Genomic DNA, 22,698 nt, shown 5'->3' with positions numbered 1-22,698 from the left:
TGGAATTGTCTTGCCTCGAACTGGCTGGAATTGCCTTGGCTGGAGTTACTTGGAAATGCCTTGCCTAAAATTTCTTGCCTGGAATTGTCTGGAATTTCCTTATATCGAATCTCTTTGCCTGGAATTGCCTGAAATTGCCTGCCTGGAATACCCTCGAATTGTTTTGGCTGAAATTGCCTGCAATTGCCATGTCTGGAACTGCTTTGCCTTGGATTGCCTTAAGTACCCATTCCTGGAATTGCATTACATATAATTGCCTGAAATTGCCTTGCCTAGATTTGCCTACTTTATAATTGCCTTGCTGAAATTGTCTTTCCTGGAATTGCCTGGAATTGCTATATCTGGAAGTGCCTTAATTAGAAATGCCTGGAAATGCCTTGTCTAAATCTGCTTTTTCTGAAATTTCCTTGATTTGCCTTGCCAGAAATTGCTTTGCATGATATTGCCTGTCCTGGAGTTGACTGTAATTGCCTTACCTAAAATTATTTTGACTTGAATTGCATGGAATTGCATTGCCTAAGTTTAACTTGCCTCGAGTTGCCTGCAATTTTCTCACCTGAAATTGTTCTTTCTGGTGTTGCCTGGAAATGCCTTGCCTGGAATTGCCTTCTATGTAATTGTCTTGCTGGAATGGCCTTTCCTGGAATTGCCTGGAATTGCTCTTTTTGAAACTGCCTTGCCTTGAAATTGCTGGAATTAGCTTGCCTAAACTGCCTTGCCTGAAGTTGCCTGGATTTGCCTTGCCAGGAATTGTCTTGCCTGGAATCGCCTTGCCTGGAATCGCCTTGCCTTGTATTTACTAAAGTTTTATTGTTTAAAGTTGCCTTGATTAAAATGCCCTTGAAAAGCCTTGCTTGAAATTTCCTCGCTTGGAATTGCCTGCGGTTGTATTGGCGCGAATTGCCTTGGCTGGAGTTGCCTGGAATTGCCCTGCCTAAACTATTCTTGCCTGTTATTCTCTGAAATGTTTTCGATTCTAGTTCCATTTCCAGGAATTTCCTGGATTTGCCTTATCTGGAATTGCCTTGACTGATATTGCCTGGAATTTCCCTGACTACAATGGCCTTTTCTGGAATTGCCTGGAATTGCCTTGTTTGGAATTGCCTGAAATTTTTTTACCTGGGATTGCATTGCCTGTAATTGTGTGGAGTGGCTTCGCCTTGAATTGCCTTGCCTGGAGTGTGCTGGAATTGCCTTGCCTGAAATTGTTTTGCCTGAATATGCCTTGCCTGGAATTGCCTTGCCTAAAAATGCCTATAGTTGCATTGCATGGATTTGCCTGCCTGACATTCCATGAAACAGCCTCTTCTGGTATTGCCATGTCTGAAATTGCCTTGAATTGCCTTGCCTGGGATCGCTCTGCCAGGAATTTTGTTGTTTCCTTGTTTAAAATTGCCTTGATTGAAATTGCCTGGAAGAGTCTTGCCTGAAATTGCCTTGATTGGAATTCCCTGAAGTTGCCTTGGCTGGAGTTGCCTGGAATTGCCCTGCCTAAAGTTTTCTTACCTGGAATTTCCTTGAAGTTTTTCGACTTGGATTTTCTTGCCTGGAATTGCCTGTAGTTGTGTTGTCTGTAATTGCCTTTCCTGAAATTGCCTAATAATTTTTTGGGAATTTCATATTTTGTAATTTCCTGGAATTTTATTGCCTAACATTGTGTTTCCTGGATTTGTCTTGCCTGGAATTGCCTGCTGTTGACTTTCCAGAAAGTATTTTATTTGGACATGCATGGAATGACCTAGCCAGGAATTGTGTTCTCTGGAATTGCTGGTAACGTCCTTGCCTGAAATTGTCTTGCCTCGAACTGGCTGGAATTGCCTTGGCTGGAGTTGCTTGGAAATGCCTTGCCTAAAATTCGAAGCATGAAATTGCTCGAATTTTCTTATATCGAATCTCTTTGCCTGGAATTGCCTGAAATTGACTTGCCTGGAATATCCCATAATTGCCTTGGCTGGAATTGCCTGCAATTGCCATGTCTGGAATTGCTTTGCCTTGGATTGCCTAAAGTACCCGTTCCTGGAATTGCATTTCATGTAATTGCCTGCAATTGCCTTGCCTGGAATTGCCTTTTTTACAATTGCCTTGCTGAAATTGCCTTCACTGGAATTGCATGGAATTGCCATACCTGGAAGTGCCTTGATTAGAATTTTTTCAAAATGCCTTGTCTAAATCTGCTTTTTTTGGAATTCCCTGGATTTGCCTTGCCAGGAATTGCCTTCCATGAAATTGCCTATGTTGTAGTTGACAGGCATTGCCTTTCCTAAAATTATTTTGACATGAATTGCATGGAATTGCCTTGCCTAAAATTACCTTGCCTCGTGGTGCCTGGAATTTTCTTACCTGAAATTTGTTGCCTGGTATTGACCAGAATTGCCTTGCCTGGAATTGCCTTCTATCTAATTGCCTAGCTGGAATGGCCTTTCCTGGAATAGCCTGGAATTGCTCTATCTGAAGGTGCCGTGCCTTGAAATTGCTGGAATTGCCTTGCCTGAAACTGCCTTGCCTGAAGTTGTCTGGATTTGCCTCACCAGTAATTGTCTTTTTTTTTTAGAGGGAAAAAGAGAAAAAGAAAACGAGGGAAAAAGGAAGATTACTTCATTCCTAAAATGGGTTTCAATAATGGCCGATTATATTTTGAGTGTTTAAAGTGGTTAATGCATATTTTATGTGTTTAAAATGGAGAACTCTATTGTGTTTATTTGTTCTGGCTCTGAGTTCAAGTCCTGGATATCGTTATCAATTTGTTGTCTCGTTGAATCTAAATCTCGTTATGTGTCTTATGTATCTGGGTGTTAAGATCTCTTATTGTTACATTAATCCTTTTACCCTTGCATCCTTGTAGCTTTGAAATCTATTTTATTAAGTGTGAGAATTGCAACTCCTGCTTTTTATTTATTTATTTTTGCTCTCCATTTGGTTGGTGAGTTTTTTTCCATCCCCTTGTTTTGAGTCTTTGTATATCTTTAGATATACCATTAGATTTTGTGGATAATGTATATTTTGTGTGTTTAAAATGGAGAGCTCTATTGAGTTTATTTATTCTGGATCTTAATTCCAGTCCCGGATATCGCCATCAATTTTCTGTCTCCTTGAATCTAAATCTCATTATGGGTCTTATGTATATGGGTGTTAAGATCTCTTATTATTACATTAATCCTTTTACCCTTGTATCCTTGTAGCTTTGAAATCTATTTTGTCAAATGTGGAAATTGCAACTCCTGCTTTTTATTTATTTATTTTTATTCATTTATTTTTGTTCTCCATTTGGTTGGTACGTTTTTCTTCCAACGCTTTATTTTGAGTTTATGTATATCTTTGGATATACCGTTGGGTTTTGTCTATATCTTTTGATTAGGAGATTGGGTCAATTTAAATTTAGGGTTGCTGCCATTTGATATTACCTGGCTATTTTGTCCTTTCGTTGATAAAAATTCTTCTTTATGTTAATGCTCTTTACTTTTTGGTGTATTTTTAGAAAGGGTCATACTGGTTGTTCCTTTCTGTGTATAGTGCTTCTTTTAGAAGTTCTTGTAAAGCAGGCCTGGTGGTACTAAAATCTCTGAGTACTTGCTTGTTCCTAAAAGATTTTATTTTTCCTTCAAATATAAAGCTTAAATTGGCAGGATATGAAATTCTGGGCTGAAAGTTCTGTTGATTAAGTATATTGAATATTGGCCCCCACTCTCTTCTAGCTTGTAGGGTTTCCGTTGAGAGATCTGCTGTAAGCCTTATAGGCTTACCTTTATGGGTAACATGATCTTTCTCTCTGGCTGCCCTTAATATTTTCTCCTTTGTTTTGATCTTGGTGAATCTAACGATTATGTGCCTTGGGGTTGGTCTTCTTGAGGAATATCTTTGTGGTGTTCTCTGTATTGCCTGGGGTTGAATAGTGTCCTGCTTTGCTAAATTAGGAAAATTTTCCTGGATAATGTCCTGGAGAGTATTTTCCAGCTTGACTTCATTCTCTCCGTCACATTCAGGTACACCAATCAAGCGTATATTAGGTCTTTTCACATAGTCCCATATTGCTTGGAGACTTTGCTCATTCCTTTATATCCTTTTTTCTCTATTCTTGTCTTGTCGTTTTGTTTCCTTAAGTAGGTCTTCGACCTCTGATACCCTTTCTTCTGCTTGATCCTTTCGGCTGTTTAAGCTTGTACATATTTCACTAAGTTCTCGTGTTGTATTTTTCAACTCCATAAGTTCATTTGTATTCCTTTCTATATTTTCTATTCTTTTCAACATTTCATCTAACCTTTTTTCCAAGTTCTTAGTTTCTTTACATTGGGTTAGAACAAGTTCCTTTAACTCCCAGAAGTTTCTTATCATCCACCTTTTAAAGCCTACTTCAGATAATGGAACACAGTCCTTTTCCATCAGGGCTTGTTCCATTACTGATGAGTCCTTTTCCATCAGGTCTTGTTCGGTTGCTAATGGGTCCTTTTCCAACAGGGCTTGTTCCATTGCTGATGGGTTCTGATTTTGAGTATACTCGGCCTTTTTAGGCTGTTTTTTTCCCTTCATTGTAGATGAACCGCCTTTCTAATTAGGTTTCTGAGTCGACGTCCAATTTATTGATTCCCAGTGCTGGGATCCGAGCAACCCACTGTGGCGGCCTAAATAGCAGTGATAAGACTGATGGTGCTCTTCTGCCTGGGAATCTCTGGTCTGGCTTCCCTCTTGAGTCCGCAACAAGCGGCTCTGACTTCCCGGAGCTCCAAACTCCGGTCAGTAGGGGAAGCAGTCCCGTTGGCTCTGCGTGAAGAGCTGCTGCGCCGAGACGCCAGAAAAACCGCTGTGGCAGCCACAAGAGTCGCGCTGGCGACCTGTGGGGCTCCTCCACTGGGAATCGGCTAATCGGTGAGTGATGAAAATTCGTCTAAAGTTGAGGCGTCATCTCGTTCTCTGAGCTTTCACTGGGAGCTACAATCCTGAGCTGTTAGTGGTCGGCCATCTTGGATCCTAATCCCAGGAATTGTCTTGCATGGAGTTTTTTGAAATTGCCTTGCCTATAATTTTCTGGAGTTGTCTTGCCTGGAATTGCCTTGCCTGGAATTGCATGACATTACCTTGCCTAGAATCGCCTTGTCTTGTATTTCCTAAAGTTTCCTTGTTTAATGTTGCCTTGATTTAAATGGCCTTGAAAAGCCTTGCCTGAAACTTTTTCGCTTGAAATTGCTTGAAATTGTATTGGGTCAAACTGCCTTGGATGGAGTTGCCTGAATTGCTCTGCCTAAACTTTCTTTGCCTGTTATTCCCTGAAATGTTCTTGATTCTAGTTTTATTTTCAGGAATTTCCTGGAGTTGCCTTATCTGGAATTGCCTTGCCTGATATTGCCTTGAATTTCCTTGACTGAAATGGCCTTTCCTGGAATTGCCTGGAATTGCCTTGTTTGGAATTGCCTGAAATTTTCTTACCTGGGATTGCATTGCCTGTCATTGTGTGGAGTTGCTTTGCCTTGAATTGCCTTGCCTGGAGTATCCTGGAATTGTCTTGCCTGGAGTATCCTGGAATTGTCTTTCCTGGAATTGTTTTGCCTGGATATGCATTGCCTGGAATTGCCTTGCCTGGAAAAGCCTAAATTTGCATTGCCTGAACTTGCCAGCCTGACATTCCATGAAATAGCCTCTTCTGGAATTGCCTTGTTTGAAATTGTCTCGAGTTGCCTTTCTTGGGATCTCCCTGCCTGGAGTTTTCTTGTTTAAAGTTGCGTTGATTGAAATTGCCTAAAAAAGCCTTGCCTGAAATTGCCTTGATTGGAATTGCCTGAGGTTGCCTTGACTGGAGTTGCCTGGAATTGCCCTGCCTGGAGTTTCCTTACCTGGAATTCTATGGAAGTTATTTGACTCGAATTTCCTTGCCTGGAATTGCCTGTAGTTCCATTGTCTGTAATTACCTTTCCTGAATAATTTTTTTTTTGAAATTTCATTTTCTGTAATTGCCTGGAATTGTTTTGCCTAACATTGTGTTTCCTGAATTTGCCTTGCCTGGAATTGCCTGCTGTTGACTTTCCAGAAAGTATTTTATTTGGACATGCGTGGAATGACCTAGCCAGGAATTGTGTTCTCTGGAACTGCCCATAACTTTTTTGCCAGAAATTGTCTTGCCTCGAACTGGATGAAATTGCCATGGCTTATGTTGCCTGGAATTGCCCTGCTTAAACTTTTTTTTGCCTGTTATTCCCTGAAATGTTCTTGATTCTAGTTCCATTTCCAGGAATTTCCTGGAGTTGCCTTATCTGAAATTTCCTTGCCTGATATTGCCTGGAATTTTCTTGACTGCAATGGCCTTTCCTAGATTTGCCTGGAATTGCGTTGTTTAAAATTGCCTGAAATTTCCTTACCTGGGATTGCATTCCCTGTAATTTGTGGAGTTGCTTTGCCTTGAATTGCCTTGCCTGGAGTAGCTTGGAATTGCCTGGCCTTGAGTTGTTTTGCCTGGATATGCCTTGCCTGGAAATACATGAAGTTGCATTGCCTGGATTTGCCTGCCTGACATTCCATGAAATAGCCTCTTCTGGAATTTCCCTGTCTGAAATTGCCTTGAATTACATTGCCTGGGATTGCCTTGCCTGGAATTTTCATGTTTCCTTGTTTAAAATTGCCTTGATTGAAATTGCTTGAAAAAGCCTTGCCTGAAATTGCCTTGATTGGAATTGCCTGAAGTTGCCTTGGTTTGAGTAGCCTGGAATCGCCCTGCCTGGAGTTTCCTTACCTGGAATTTCCTGGAAGATTTTAGACTCAATTTTTTTTTGCCTTAAATTGCCTGTCGTTGCGTTGTCTGTAATTGCCTTTCATGAAATTGCCTAATAATGTGTTTTTTAAATTTCATTTTCTCTAATTGCCTGGAATTGTTTTGCCTAACATTGTGTTTTCTCTATTTGCCTTGCCTGGATTTCCCTGCTGTTGATTTTCCAGAAATTATTTTATTTGGACATGAGTGAAGGGACCTAGCCAAGAATTGTGTTCTCTGGAATGGCCTGTAACTTCCTTGCCTGAAATTGTTTTTCTTCGAACTGGCTGGAATTGCCTTGGCTGGAGTTGCTTGGAAATGCCTTGCCTAAAATTTCTTGCCTGGAATAGTCTGAAATTTCCTTATATCGAACCTATTTGCCTATAATTGCCTGAAATTGCCTTGCCTGGAATATCCTGGAATTTCCTTGGCTGTATTGCTGCAATTGCCATGTCTGGGATAGCTAGGACTTGGATTGCATAAAATACCCGTTCCTGGAATTGCATTGCATGTAATTGTTTGAAATTATCTTGTCTGGAATTGCGTTCTTAATTATTCCCTTTCTGAAATTGCCTTTCCTGGAATTGCCTGAAATTGCCATACCTGGAATTACCTTGCTTAGAAATGCCTGGAAATGCCTTGTCTAAATCTGCTATTTCTGGAATTCCCCGGATTTGCCTTGCCAAAGATTGCCTTTCATGTAATTGCGTCTTCTCCGGTTAACTGGCATTGCCTTCCCTAAAATTATTTTGACTTAAAGTGCATGAAATTGCCTTGCCTAAAATTAGCTTGCCTTGAGTTGCCTAAAATTTTCTTACCTGAAATTGGTTGGCCTGGTATTGCCCGGAATTGCCTTGCCTGGAATTGCCTTCTATATAATTGCCTTGCTGGAATTGCCTTTCCTGGAATTACCTGGAATTGCTCTACCTGAAAATGCCGTGTCTTTAAATTGCTGGAATTAGGTTGCCTGAAACTGCCTTGCCTGATGGTGCCTGGATTTGCCTTGCCAGGAATTGTCTTGCCTGGAATTGTTTGAAATTGCCTTGCCTGAAATTGCCTTGCCTATAATTTTCTGGAGTTGTCTTGCCTGAAATTGCCATGTCTAAAATCGACTTCCCTTGTATTTCCTCAAGTTTTATTGTTTAAAGTTGCCTTGATTAAAATGCCCTTGAAAAGCCTTGCTTGAAATTTTCTCGCTTGGAATTGCCTGAAGTTGTATTGGCTCAAATTGCCTTGGTTTGAGTTGCCTGGAATTGCACTGCCTAAACTTTTCTTGCCTGTTATTCTCTGAAATGTTCTTGATTCTAGTTCCATTTCCAGGAATTTTTTGAATTTGCCTTATCTGGAATTGCCTTGCTTGATATTGCCTGGAATTATTTTGACTAAAATGGCCTTTCCTGGAATTGCCTTGTTTGGAATTGCCTGAAATTTCCTTACCTGGGATTGCATTGCCTGTAATTGTGTGGAGTGGCTTTGCCTTGAATTCCCTAGCCTGGAGTATTCTGGAATTTCCTTGCCTGAAATTGTTTTGCCTGGATATGCCTTGCCTGGAATTGCCTTGCCTGGAAATGCCTAAAGTTGCATTGCCTGCATTTGCCTGCCTGACATTCCATGAAATACTCTTTTCTGAAATTGCCTTGTCTGAAATTGCCTTGAATTGCCTTGCCTGGGATAGCGCTGCCTGGAATTTTCTTGTTTCCTTGTTTAAAATTGTCTTGATTGAAATTGCCTGGAAAAGCCTTGCCTGAAATTGCCTTGATTGGAATTGCCTGAATTTGCCTTGGCTGGCGTTGCATGGAATTGCCCTGCCTGGAGTTTCCTTACCTGGAATTTCCTGGAAGATTTTCAACTCGAATTTTCTTGCCTGGAATTGTCTGTAGTTGCGTTTTCTGTAATTGCCTTTCCTGAAATTGCTTAATAAATTTTTTTCGGAATTTCATTTCTTGTAAATGCCTGGAATTGTTTTGACTAACATTGTGTTTCCTGGATTTGCCTTGCCTGGAATTGCCTGCTGTTGATTTCCAGAAATTTTTTTATTTGCACATGAGTGGAATGACCTAGCCAAAAAGCGTGTTCTTTTGAATAGCCCGTAACTTCCTTGCCTGAAATTGTATTGCCTTGAACTGGCTGGAATTGCCTTGGCTGGAGTGGCTTGAAAATGCCTTGCCTAAAATTCCAATCATGAAATTGTCTCGAATTTACTTATATAGAATCTCTTTGCCTGGAATTGCCTGAATTTGCCTTGCCTGGAATATCCTGGAATTGCCTTTGCTGGAATTGCCTGCAATTGCCATGTTTGCAATTGCTTTGCCTTGGATGGCCTAAAAAACCCATTCTTCGAATTGCACTGCATGTAATTGCCTGCAACTTCCTTTCCTGGAATTTCCTTCTCTATAATTGCCTTGCTGAAATTGCCTCTTCTGGAATTGCCTGGAATTGTCATACCTGGAAGTGCCTTGCTTAGAAATGCCTGGAAATGCCTTGTCTCAATTTGCTTTTCTTGAAAATCCCTGGTTTTGCCTTGCCAGGAATTGCCTTGCATTAAATTGACTGTCCTGGAGTTGACTGGCATTTCCTTCCCTAAAATTATTTTGACTTGAATTGCATGGAATTGCCTTGCCTAAAATTACCTTGCCTCTAGTGGCCTGGAATTTTCTTACCTGAAATATTTTTGCCTGGTATTGCCTGAAATTGCCTTTCCTGGAATTGCCTTCTATATAATTGCCTTGCTGGAATGGCATATCGTGGAATAGCCTGGAATATCACTGCCTGAAAGTGCCTTGCCTAGAAATTGGTGGAATGCCTTGCCAGAAACTGCCTTGCCTGAAGTTGCCTGGATTTGCCTTGCCAGGAATTGTCTTGCCTGGAATTGTTTCAAATTGCCTTGCCTGGATTTGTCTTGCCTATAATTTGCTGGAGTTGCCTTGCCTGGAACTGCCTTTCTTGGAATTGCCTGAAATTGCCTTGCCTGGAATCGCCTTGCCTTGTATTTCCTAAAAGTTTCTTGTTTAATATTGCGTTGATTAAAATGGCCTTGAAACGCCTTGCCTGAAAGTTCCTCGCTTGGAATTGTATGAAGTTGTATTGGTTCTAATTGTTATGTCTGGAGTTGCCTGGAATTGCCCTGCGTAAACTTTTCTTGCCTTTTATTCCCTGAAATGTTCTTGATTCTAATTCCATTTCCAGGAATTTCCTGATGTTGTTTTATCTAGAATTGCCCTGCCTGATATTGCCTCGGATTTCTTTGACTGCAGTGGTCTTTCCTGGAATTGCCTTGTTTGGAATTGCCTGAAATTTCCTCATCTGGGATTGCATTGCCTGTAATTGTGTGGAGTTGCTTGGCCTTGAATTGCCTTGCCTGGACTATTCTGGAATTGCGTTGCCTGGAATTGTTATGCCTGGATATGTCTTGCCTGGAATTGCCTTGCCTGGAAATGCCTAAAGTTGCATTGCCTGGATTTGCCTGCCTGATATTCTGTGAAATAGTCTCTTCTGGAACCGCCTTGTCTGAAATTGCCTTGAAGTGCCTTGCCTGGGATCGCCCTGCCTGGAATTTTCTTGTTTCCTTGTTTAAAATTGCCTTGATTGAAATTGCCTGGAAAAGCCTTGCCTGAAATTGCCTTGATTGGAATTGCCAGAAATTGCCTTGTGTGGAGATGCCTGAAATTTCCCTGCCTAAGGTTTCCGTACCTGAAATTTCCTGGAAGTTTTTCAACTCGAATTTCCTTGCCTGGAATTGCCTGTAGTTCGCTGTTTTTAATTGCCTTTCTTGAAATTGCCTAATAATTTTTTTTTAATTTTGTTTCTTGTAATTGCTTGGAATTGTTTAACCTAATATTTTTTTTCCCTGAATTTGCCTTGCCTTGAATTGCCTGCTTTTGACTTTTAGTAAATTTTGTAATTTGGACATGCATGGAATGACCTATGCAGGAATCCTGTTTTTTGGAACTGCCCATACCTTACTTTCCTGGAATGGTCTTGCCTCGAACTGTCTGAAATTGCCTTGGCTGGAGTTGCTTGGAAATGCTTTGCCTAAAATTTTTTGCCTAAAATTATCTGGAATTTCCTTATATCAAATCTTTTGCCTGAAATTGCATGAAATTGCCTTGCCTGAAATATCCTGATATTGCCATGTCTGGAATTGCTTTGCCTTGGATTGCCTAAAATACCCGTTCCTGAAATTGCATTGCATGTAATTGTCTGAAATTGCCTCGCCTGATATTTCCTACTTTATACTTGCCTTGCTGAAATTGCCTGGAATTGCCATATTTGTAAGTGCCTTGCTTAGAAATGCCTGGAAATGCCTTGTCTAAATCTGCTTTTCCTGAAATTCCCTGGATTTGCCTTGCCAGGAATTGCCTTGCATGAAATTGCCTGTCCTGGAGTGGACTGGAATTGCCTTACCTAAAATAAGTTTTAGTTGAATTGCATGGAATTGACTTGCCTAAAATTAACTTGCCTCAAGTTGCCTGGAATTTTCTTACCTGAAATTGTTATGCCTGGTATTGCCCGGAATTGCCTTGTCTGGAACTGCCTTCTCTATAATTGCCTTGCTGAAATGGCCTTTCCTGGAATTGCCTGGAATTGCTTTACCTGAAAGTGACTTTCCTAGGAATTGCTGGAATTGCCTTGCCTGAAACTGCCTTGCCTGAAGTTGCCTGGATTTGCCTTGCCAGGAATTGTCTTGCCTGGAATTGTTAGAAATTGCCTTGCCTGGAATTGCCTTGCCTATAATTTTCTAAAGATGCCTTGCCTGGAATTGCCTTGACTGGAATTTCCTGAAATTGCCTTGCCTGTAATCGCCTTGCCTTGTCTTTCCTAAAGTTTCCTTGTTTAAAATTGCCTTGATTAAAATGGCCTTGGAAAGCCTTGCCTGAAATTTCCTCGCCTGGAATTGCCTGAAGTTGTATTGGCCCGAATTGCCTTGGCTGGAGTTGCCTGGAATTGTCCTGCCTAAACTTTTTTTTGCGTGTTATTCCCAGAAATGTTCTTGATTATAATTCCATTTCCAAAGATTTCCTGGAGTGGCCTTATCTGGAATAGCCTTGCCTGATATTTCCTGGAATTTCTTTGACTGCAATGGCCTTTTCTGGAATGACCTGGAATTGCCTTGTTTGGAATTGCCTGAAATTCCCTTACGTGGGATTGCATAGCCTGTAATTGTGTGAAGTTTCTTTGCCTTGAATTCCCTTGCCTGGAGTATCCTGGAATTGCCTTGCCTGGAATTGTTTTGCCTGGATATGCTCTGCCTGGGATTGTCTTGCCTGCAAATGACTAAAGTTGCATTGCCTGGATTTGCCTGCCTGACATTACATAAAATAGCCTCTTCTGGAATTGCCTTGTCTGAAATTGCTTTGAAGTGCCTTGCCTGGGATCGCCCAGCCTGGATTTTTCTTGTTTCCTTGTTTAAAATTGCCTTGATTGAAATTGCCTGGAAAAGCCTTGCCTGAAATCGCCTTGATTGGAATTGCCTGAAGTTGCCATGGCTGGAGTTGCCTGGAATTGCCCTGCCTGGAGTTTCCTTACCGGGAATTTCCTGGAAGTTTTTCGACTCGAATTTCCTTGCCTGGAATGGCCTGTAGTTGTGTTGTCTGTAATTGCCTTTCCTGAAATTGCCTAAAAATTTTCAGTTTGAAATTTCATTTCCTGTAATTGCCTGGAATTGTTTTGCCTAACATTGTGTTTCCTGGATTTGCCTTGCCTGGAATTGTCTGCTCTTGACTTTAAAAAAAAATTTTTTTTTTTTTGCCAGAAGGGAGGGAAGGAGGACGGTAGGGAGGAAGGAAGAAAGGGAGGAAGGGGGGAGTGAGGGAGGGAGGGAAGGGAAGGAAGGAAATGAGAGAGACATTGCCGACCTGGATCTAGAGGTTTACACATTGATTTCTTTTTTTTTGGGAGAAGGAAAGAAAAAAAACAAGTAAAGGAGAGGAAGAGAAAGAGGGAGAGTAAATGGAAATATTGCTTTATTCTGGAAAAAATTGGGTATTAATAATGGCCAATCAATGTTTCATTTAAACCTATGGGTAGGTGTGATGTGGTATTGACAAGAATGTACATTTGTGTATTTGAAGTGGTAAGCTCTATAAATATTTATTAAGTTTACTTGTTCTGGATCTGAGTTCAAGTCCTTGATATCCTTATTAATTTTCTGTCTCATTGAATCTAAGTCTCTATGTATATGGGTGTTAGGATCGTTAGCTCTTGTTGTTGCATTGATCCTTTTACCACTATTTTTTTGTTGCTTTAAAATCTATTTTATCCGAAAGAGAATTGCAACTCCTGCTTTTTATTTATTTATTATTTAGTTTTGCTCTCCATTTGGTTGGTAAATCTTTCTCCATCGCTTTTTTTTGAGTCTTTGTGTATCCTTGCATGTGAAACTGGTCTGGATGTAACCTGCTGTTGGGTTTGGCTGTGTCTTTTGATTGCGGGATTTAGTCTATTTAACTTTTTAAAAATTTTTATATTTGCACATGCATGGAATGACCTAGCCAAAAATTGCATTCTCTGGAATTGCCCGTGACTTCCTTGCCTGAAATTGTCTTGCCTCGAACTGGTTACAATTGACTTGGATGGAGTTGCTTGCAAATGCCTTGCCTAAAATTTCTTGCCTGGAATTGTCTGGAATTTCCTCATATCAAATCTCTATGCCTGGAATTGCATGATATTGCCTTGCCTGGAATATCCGGGAATTGCCTTGGCTGGAATTGCCTGCAATTGCCATGTCTGGAATTGCTTGGCCTTGGATTGCCTTAAATACTCGTTTTTGAAATTGCATTGCACATAACTGCCTGAAATTGCCTTGCCTGGAATTGTCTTCTTTATAATTGCCCTGCTGAAATTGCCTATTCTGGAATTGCCTGGAATTGCCTTACCTGGAAGAGCCTTGCTTAGAAATGCCTGGAAATGCCTTGTCAAAATCTGCTTTGCCTGGAATTTTTTGGATTTGCCTTGCCAGAAATTGCCTTGCATGAAATTTCCTTTCCTGGAATTGACTGGCATTGCCTTACCTAAAATTATTTTGACATGAATTGCATGGAATTGCCTTGCCTAAAATTACCTTGCCTCTAGTTGCCTAAAATTTTCTTGCCTGAAATTGCTCTGCCTGGTTTTGCCCGGAATTGCCTTGCCTGGAATTGCCTTCTATATAATTGCCTTGCTGTAATGGCCTTTCCTGGAATTGCCAGGAATTGCTCTACCTGAAAGTTCCTTGCTACAAATTGCTGGAATTGCCTTGCCTGAAACTGACTTGCCTGAAGTTGCCTGGATTTGCCTTGCCGGGAATTGTCTTGCCTGGAATTGTTTGAAATTGCCTTGCCAGGACTTGCCTTGCATATAATTTTCTGTAGTTGCCTTTCCTGGAATTGCCTTTCCTGGAATTGCCTGAAGTTGCCTTGCCTGGAATGGTCTTACCTATCCTTGCCTTTTCTAAAATTGCTGTGCTTGGAAGTGTTTGGCCTGGAATTGCCTTGCCTAGACTTGGCTTCCTGAAATTCCGTTGCCTGAAATTGCCTGAACTAAAATTACTCGTCATGGATTTGCCTGGTATGTATTTTCCTGGAATCGCCTTGCCAAAGATTTCCTTTGCTGAAATATCCTGGAATTACCTATCTATAACTGGTTTTTTCAAGAATTTCCTTGCCTGCAGTTGCCTTGCCAGGAATATTCTTTTCTGCAATTGACTGAAATTGCCTTTCATGGAATTGCCTTTTCAAAAATTGACTCGCCTGATATTGCCTTGCCTTCCTTCCTTTCTTTTAAAATGTGTTGCCTGGATTTGAACTGCTAGAAATCGCCTGAAATTGTCTTGCATGTAATAGCCTTTTCAGGAGTTGCACAGAGATACCTGGAATTACCTTGCCTATAATAGCCTTGCCTGGAAATTTGTTCACCAATTTGCATTTCCTGAAATAATGTGGAGATGCCGATTTTAGAATCTCATTTCCTGGAATTGTTTTTAATATCATTGCTCAAAATGGCCTTTTCTGGAATTGCCTAAGATCCGTTGCCTGGAATTGCCTTTCCTGGAATTGCCTTCTTTATAATTGCCTTGCTGAAATTGCCTTTCCTCGAATTGCCTGGAATTGCCACACCTGGAAGTGCCTTGCTTAGAAATGCCTGCAAATGCCTTGTCTAAATTATTTTGACTTGAATTGCATGGAATTGCCTTGCCTAAAATTACTTTGCCTCGAGTTGCCTGGAAATTTTTTACCTGAAATTGTTTTGCCTAGTATTGCCCGGAATTGCCTTGCCTGAAATTGCCTTCTATATAATTGCCTTGCCAGAATATCCTTTTTTGGAATTGCCTAAAATTGCTCTACCTGAAGGTGCCTTGCCTAGAAATTGCTGGAATTGCCTTGCGTGAAACTGCCTTGCCTGAAGTTGCCTGGATTTGCCTTGCCAGGAATTGTCTTGCCTGGAAATTATTTAAAATTGCTTTGCCTGGAATTGCCTTCCCTATAATTTTTGGAGTTCTCTTGCATGGAATTGCCTTGCATAGAATTGCCTAAAGTTGCCTTAACTTTAATCGCTTTGAATTGTATTTCCTCAAGTTTTCTTGTTTAAAATTGCCTTGATTCCAGGTATCTCTGTGCAACTCCTGAAAAGGCTATTACATGCAAGACAATTTCAGGCGATTTCTAGCAGTTCAAATCCAGGCAACGCATTTTAAAAGAAAGGAAGGGAGGCAAGGCAATATCAGGCGAGTCAATTTTTGAAAAGGCAATTCCATGAAAGGCAATTTCAGTCAATTGCAGAAAAGAATATTCCTGGCAAGGCAACTGCAGGCAAGTGGCCTTGAAAAGCCTTTCCTGAAATTTTCTCTCTTGGAATTGCCTGAAGATGTATTGGCTCGAATTGCCTTGGCTAAAGTTGCCTGGAATTGCCCTGCCTAAGATTTTCTTGCCTGTTATTCCCTGAAATAATTTTCATTCTAGTTTCATTTCCAAAAATTTCCTGGAGTTGCTTCATGTGGAATTGCCTTGGCTGATATTGCCTGGAATTTCCTTAACTGCAATGGCCTTTTCTGGAATTGCCTGGAATTGCCTTGTTTGGAATTGCCTGAGATTTTCTTACCTGAGATTGCATTGCCTGTAATTGAGTGGAGTTGCTTTGCCTTGAATTGCCTTGCCTGGGGTATACTGGAGTTGCCTTGCCTGGAATTGTTTTGCCTGGATATGCCTTGCCGGGAATTCCCTTGCCTGGACATGCCTAAAGTTGCATTGCCTGGATTTGCCTGCCTGACATTCCATGAAATAGCATCTTCTGGAATTACCTTGTCTGAAATTGCCTTGAATTGCCTGGCCTGGGATCGCCCTGCCTGGAATATTCTTGTTTCCTTGTTTAAAATTGTTTTGATTAAAATTGCCTGGAAAAGCGTTGCCTAAAATTGCCTTGATGAGAATTGCCTGAAGTTGCCTTGGCGGGAGTTGCCTGGAATTGCCCTGCCTGGAGTTTTTTTACCTGGAATTTCCTGTAAGTTGTTCGACTCAAATATTCTTGATTCTAGTTCCATTTTCAGAAATTTTCTGAAGATGCCTTATCTGGAATTGCCTTGCCTGATATTGCTTGGAATTTCCTTGACTGCAATGGCTTTTCCTGGTTTTGCCTGGAATTGCCTTGTTTGGAATTACCTGAAATTTCCTTACCTGGCATTGCATTGCCTGTAATTGTGTGGAGTTTCTTTGCCATAAATTGCCTTGCCTGGAGTATCCTGGAATTGCATTTCCTGGAATCATTTTGCCTGGATGTGCCATGCCTGGAATTGCCTTGCCTGGAATTACCTTCTATATAATTGCCTTGCTGAAATGGCCTTATCTGTAATAGCCTGGAATTGCTCTACCTGAAAGTGCCTTGCCTAGAAATAACTGGAATTGCCTTGCCTGAAACTGCCTTGCCTGAAGTTGCCTGGATTTGCCTTTCCAGCAATTGTCTTGCCTGGAATTGTTTTATATTGCCTTGCCTGGAATTTCCTTGCGTATAATTTTCTGGAGTTGTTTTGCCTGGAATTGCCTTGCCTGGAATTGCCTGAAATTGCAATGCCTGGAATCGCCTTGGCTTGTATTTTCCAAAGATTCCTTGTATAAAATTGCCTTGATCAAAATGGCCTTGAAAAGCCTTGCCTGAAATGTTTTCACTTGGAATTTCCTGAAGTTGTATTCGCTCAAATTGCCTTGGCTGTAATTGCCTGGAATTGCGCTGCCTAAACTTTTCTTGCCTGTTGCTTCCCGAAATGTTCCTTATTTTAGATTCATTTACAAAAATTTTCTGGAGTTTTTTTATCTGGAATTGCCTTGGCTGATATTGCCTGGAATTTTCTTGACTGCAATGGCCTTTCCCGGAATTGCCTGGAATTGCTTGTTTGGAATTGCCTGAAATTTTCTTACCTGGGATTGCATTGCCTGTATTAGTGTGGAGTTGCTTTGCCTTGAATAGCCTTGCCTGAAATATCCTGAAATTGCCTAGCCTGGAAATATTTTGCCTGGATATGCCTTACCTGTAATTGCCTTGCCTGGAATCGCCTTGCCTTGTGTTTCCTAGAGTTTCCTTGTTTAAAGTTGCCCTGACTAAAATGGCCTTGAAAAGCCTTGCCTGAAATTTCCTCGCTTGGAATTGCCTGAAGTTGTACTGGCTCGAATTGTCTTTGCTGCAGTTGCCTGGAATTGCCCTGCCTAAAGTTTTGTTGCCTGTTATTCCCTGAAATGTTCTTGATTCTAGTTCCATTTCCAGGCATTTACTTGAGTTGCCTTATCTCGAATTGCCTTGCCTGATATTGCCTGGAATTTTCTTGACGGCAATGACCTTTCCTGAAACTGCCTGGAATTGCCTTGTTTGGAATTGCCTGAAATTTTCTTACCTGGGATTGCATTGCCTATAATTGTATGAAGTTGCTTTGCCTTGAATTGCCTTGCCTGGAGTATCCTGGAATTGCATTGCCTGGAATTGTTTTGCCTGGATATGTCTTGCCTGGAATTGCCTTGCCTGGAAATGCCTAAAATTACATTGCCTGGATTTGCCTACCTGACATTCCATGAAATACTCTTTTCTGGAATTGCCTTGTCTAAAATTGCCTTGAATTACCTTGCCTGGCATCGCCCTGCTTGGAATTTTCTTGTTTCCTTGCTTAAAATTGCCTTGACTGAAATTGCCTGGAAAAGCTTTGCCTGAAATTGTTTTGGCTGGAGTTGTCGGAAATTGCCCTGCCTGCAGTTTCCTTATCTGGAATTTCCTGGAAGTTTTTCGACTCGAATTTTTTTGACTGGAACTTTCTGTAGTTGCGTTGTCTGTAATCGCCTTCGCTGAAATTGCCTAAAATTTTTTTTTTTGGAATTTCATTTCCTGTAATTGCCTGGAATTGTTTTGCCTAACATTGTGTATCTTGAATTTGCCTTGCATGAAATTGCCTGCTGTTGACTTTCCAGAAATTTTTTTATTTGGACATGCATGGAATGACCTAGCCAGGAATTGTGTTCTCTGGATTTGCACCTAACTTCCTTGCCTGGAATTGTGTTGTTTCGAACTGGCTGGAATTGCATTGGCTGGAGTTGCTTGGAAATGCCTTGTCTAAAATTTCTTGCCTGATATTGTCTGGAATTTCCTTATATCAAATCTCTTTGCCTGGTATTGCCTGAAATTGCCTTGCCTGAAATATCCTTGAATTGCCTTGGCTGGAATTGGGTGCAATTGCCATGTCTGGAATTGCTTTGCCTTGGATTGCCTAAAATACCCGTTCCTGGAATTGCATTGCATGTAATTGCATGAAATTATCTTCTTTGGAATTGCCTTCTTTATAATTGCCTTGAATCGCCATACCTGGAAGTGCCTTGATTAGAAATGCCTGGAATTGCCTTATATAAATCTGCTTTTCCTGGAATTCCCTGGATTTGTCTTGAGAGGAATTGCCTTGCATGAAATTGCCTTTTTTGGAGTTGACTGGAATTGCCTTACCTAAAATTTTTTAGACTTGAATTGCATAGAATTGCCGTGCCTAAAATTACCTTGCCTCGATTTGTCTGGAATTCTCTTACCTGAAATTGTTTTGCCTGGTATTGCCCTGAATTGCCTTGCCTGGAATTGCCTTCTATATAATTGCCTTGCTGGAATGGCATTTCCTGGAATTGCCTGGAATTGCTCTACCTGAAAATGCCTTGCCTAGAAATTGCTGGAATTGCCAAGCCTGAAACTGTCTTGCCTGAAGTTGCTTGGATTTGCCTTGCCAGAAATTGTCTTGCCTGGAATTGTTAGAAATCGTCTTTCCTTAATTCTCTGGAGTTGCCTTGCCTGGAATTGCCTTGCCTGGAATTGCCTGAAATTGTCTTGCCTGGAATGGCCTTAACTATTTTTGCTTTTTCTGAAACTGTTTGCTTGGCAGTGTGTGGCCTGGAATTGCCTTGCCTAGATTTGCCTTGCTGAAATTTCATTTCCTGGAATTGCCTGGAATAGAATTACTCATCTTGGATTTGCCTGCTATGTCCTTTCCTGGAATTGCCTTGCCAAGGTTGCCTTTCTTGAAATTGCCTGGAATTGCCTAGCTCAATCTTGTTTTGTCAAGAATTGCCTTGCCTGCAGTTGCCTTGCCAGGAATTATTTTTTCTGCAATTGAATGAAATTGCCTTTCATAGAATTGCCTTCCCTGAATTTGACTTGCCTGAAATTGCCTTGCCTGGCTTCTTGTCTTTTAAAATGCGTTGCTTGGATTTGAATTGCTGGAAATCACCTGGAATTGTCTTGCATGTAATTGCCTTGCCAGGAGTTGAACAGAGATACTTGGAATTACCTTGCCTATAATAGCCTTGCCTAGAAATTTGCTCACGAAATTGCATTTCCTAAAATAAAGTGGAGACACCTTTTTTTGAATTTCATTGCCTAGAATGGATTTTAATTTCATTGCTTGAAATTGCTTTCCCGGAATTGTTTAAAGATGCGTTACCTGGAATTGCCTTGCATGGAGTTGCCTGAAATTGCCTTGCCTACAATCGCCTTGCCTTGTATTTCCTAAAGTTTCCTTGTTTAAAATTGCCTTGATTAAAATGGCCTTGAAACACCTTGCATGAAATTTCATCCCTTGGAGTTGCCTGAAGTTGTATTTGCTCAAATTATCTTGGCTGGAGTTGCCTGGATTTACCCTTCCTAATCTTTTCTTGCCTGTTATTCACTGAAATGTTCTTGATTCTAGTTTTATTTCCAGGAATTTTCTGATGTTGCCTTATCTGGAATTGCCTTGCCTGATATTGCCTGGAATTTCCTTGACTGCAATGGCCTTTCCTGGGATTGCCACGAATTGCCTTGTTTGGAATTGCCTGAAATTTCCTTACCTGGGATTGCATTGCCTGTAATTGTGTGGAGTTACTTTGCCTTGAATTGCCTTGCCTGGAGTATTTTGGAATGGCCTTGCCTGGAGTTGTTTTGCGTGGATATGCCTTGCCTGGAATTAAGTTGTTTGAAATCGCCTTGCCTCGTATTTCCAAGAGTTTCATTGTTTAAAATTGCCTTGCATAAAATGGCCTTGAAAAGCCTTGCCTGAAATTTCCTCGCTTGGAATTGCCTGAAGTTGTATTGGCTCAAATTGCATTGGTTGGAGTTGCCTGGAATTGCCCTGCCTAAACTTTTCTAGCCTGTCATTTCGTGAAATGTTCTTTTTTCTAGTTCTATTTTTAGGAATTTCCTGGAGTTGCCTTATCTAAAATTGCCTTGCCTCATATTGCCTGGAATTTCCTTGACTGCAATGGCCTTTCCTGGAATTGCCTGGTTGGGAATTGCCTGAAATTTCTGTACCTGGAATTGCATTGCCTGTAATTGTGTGGAATTGCTTTGTTTTAAATTGTCTTTCCTGGAATATTCTGGATTTCCCTTGCCTGGAATAGTTTTTTTTGGAAATGCCTTGCCTGGAATTGCCTTGCCTGGAAATGCCTAAAGTTGCATTGCCTGGATTTGCCTGCATGACATTCCATGAAACAGCCTTTTCTGGAATTGCCTTGTCTAAAATTGCTTTGAATTGCCAGGCCTGGGATCACCCTGCCTGGAATTTTCTTGTTTTCTTGTTTAAAATTGTCTTGATTGAATTTCCTTGAAAAACCTTGCCTGAAATTGTGTTGATTGGAATTGCCTGAAGTTGCCTTGGCTGGAGTTGCCTGAAATTGCCCTGCCTGAAGTTTCCTTACCTGGAATTTCCTGGAAGATTTTTGACTCAAATTTTCTTGCCTGGATTTGCCTGGATTTGCATTGTCTGTAATTGTTTTTCCTAAAATCGCCTAATAATTTTTTTTGGAATTTTATTTCCTGTATTGCCTGTAATTGTTTTGCCTAACACTGTGTTTCCTGGATTTGTTTCTCCTGGAATTGCCTGCTGTTGAGTTTTCAGAAATTTTTTTATTTGGACATGCATGGAATGACCTAGCCAGGAATTGTGTACTCTAGAATTGCCCATAACTTCTTTATCTGGAATTGTCTTGCCTCTAACTGGCTGGAACTGCCTTGGCTGGAGTTGCTTGGAAATGCCTTGGCTAAAATTTCTTGCCTGGAATTGTCTGGAATTTCCTTATATCAAATCTCTGTTCCCGGAATTGCCTGAAATTGCTTTTCCTGAAATATTCTGTAATTGCCTTGGCTGGAATTGCCTGCAATTGCCATGTCTAGAATTGCTTTGCCTTGGATTGCATCAAATACTCGTTCCTGGAATTGCATTGCAGGTAGATGCCTGAAATTGCCTTTCCTGGAATTGCCTTCTTTATAATTGCCTTGCTGAAACTGCCTTTTTTGGAATTGCCTGGAATTGCCATACCTGGAAGTGCCTTTCTTAGAAATGCCTAAAAATGCCTTGTCTACATCTGCTTTTCCTAGAATTTTCTGGATTTGCCTTGCCAGGAATTGCCTTGCATGTAATTGCCTGTCCTGGAGTTCACTGGAATTGCCTTATGTAAAATTATTTAGACTTGAATTGCATGGAATTGCCTTGCCTAATATAACCTTGCCTCGAGTTGCCTGGAATTTTCTTATATAAAATTGTTTTGCCTGGTATTTCCTGGAATTGCCTTGCCTGGAATTGCCTTCTCTATAATTGCCTTGCTGGAATGGCCTTTCCTGGAATAGCCTGGAATTGCTCTACCTGAAAGTGCCTTGCCTAAAAGTTGTTAGAATTGCCTTGCCTGAAACAGCCTTGTCTGAAGTTGCCTGGATTTGCCTTGCAGGAATTATCTTGCCTGGAACTGTTTCAAATTGCCTTGCGTGGAATTGACTTGCGTTGAACTGCCTTGCCTAAAATTTTGTGGAGTTGCCTTTCATGGAATTGCCTTGCCTGGCCTGCCTGAAATTTCAATGACTGGAATCAGCTTACCTTGTATTACCTAGAGATTCGTTGTTTAAAATTGCCTTGAGCAAAATGGCCTTGAAGAGCCTTGCCTAAAATTTCCTCGCTTGGAATTTTCTGAAGTTGTATTGGCTCAAATTGCCTTGGCTGGATTTGCCTGGAATTGCCCTGCCTAAATGTTTCTTGCCTGTTATTCCCAGAAGTGTTCTTGATTCCAGGTCCATTTCCAAATATTTTCTGGGGTTGCCTTATCTGGAATTGTCTTGCCTGATATTGCCTTGTAATTTCCTTGACTGCAATGGCCTTTCCTGGAATTGCCTTGTTTGGAAATGCTTGAAATTTCCTTACCTGGGATTGCATTGCCTGTATTAGTGTGGAGTTGCTTTGCCTGAATTGCCTTGCCTGGAGTATCCTGGAAATGCCTTTCCTGGAATTGTTTTGCCTGGTTATAACTTGCCTGGAATTGCCTTGCCTGGAAACGTCCAAAGTTGCATTGCCTGAATTTGCCTGCCTGACATGAAATAGCCTCCTCTGAAATTGCCTTGTCTGAAATTGCCTTAAATTGCTTGCCTGGAATCGCCCTGCCTGGAATTTAATTGTATCCTTGTTTAAAATTGCCTTGATTGAAATTGCCTGGAAGAGCCTTGCCTGAAATTGCCTT

Source organism: Callithrix jacchus, chromosome 6 (assembly GCF_049354715.1).
Source record: "Callithrix jacchus isolate 240 chromosome 6, calJac240_pri, whole genome shotgun sequence".
Taxonomy (NCBI): domain Eukaryota; kingdom Metazoa; phylum Chordata; class Mammalia; order Primates; family Cebidae; genus Callithrix; species Callithrix jacchus.
The sequence above is the reverse complement of the archived record's forward strand: the minus strand, read 5'-3'. Positions refer to the sequence as shown.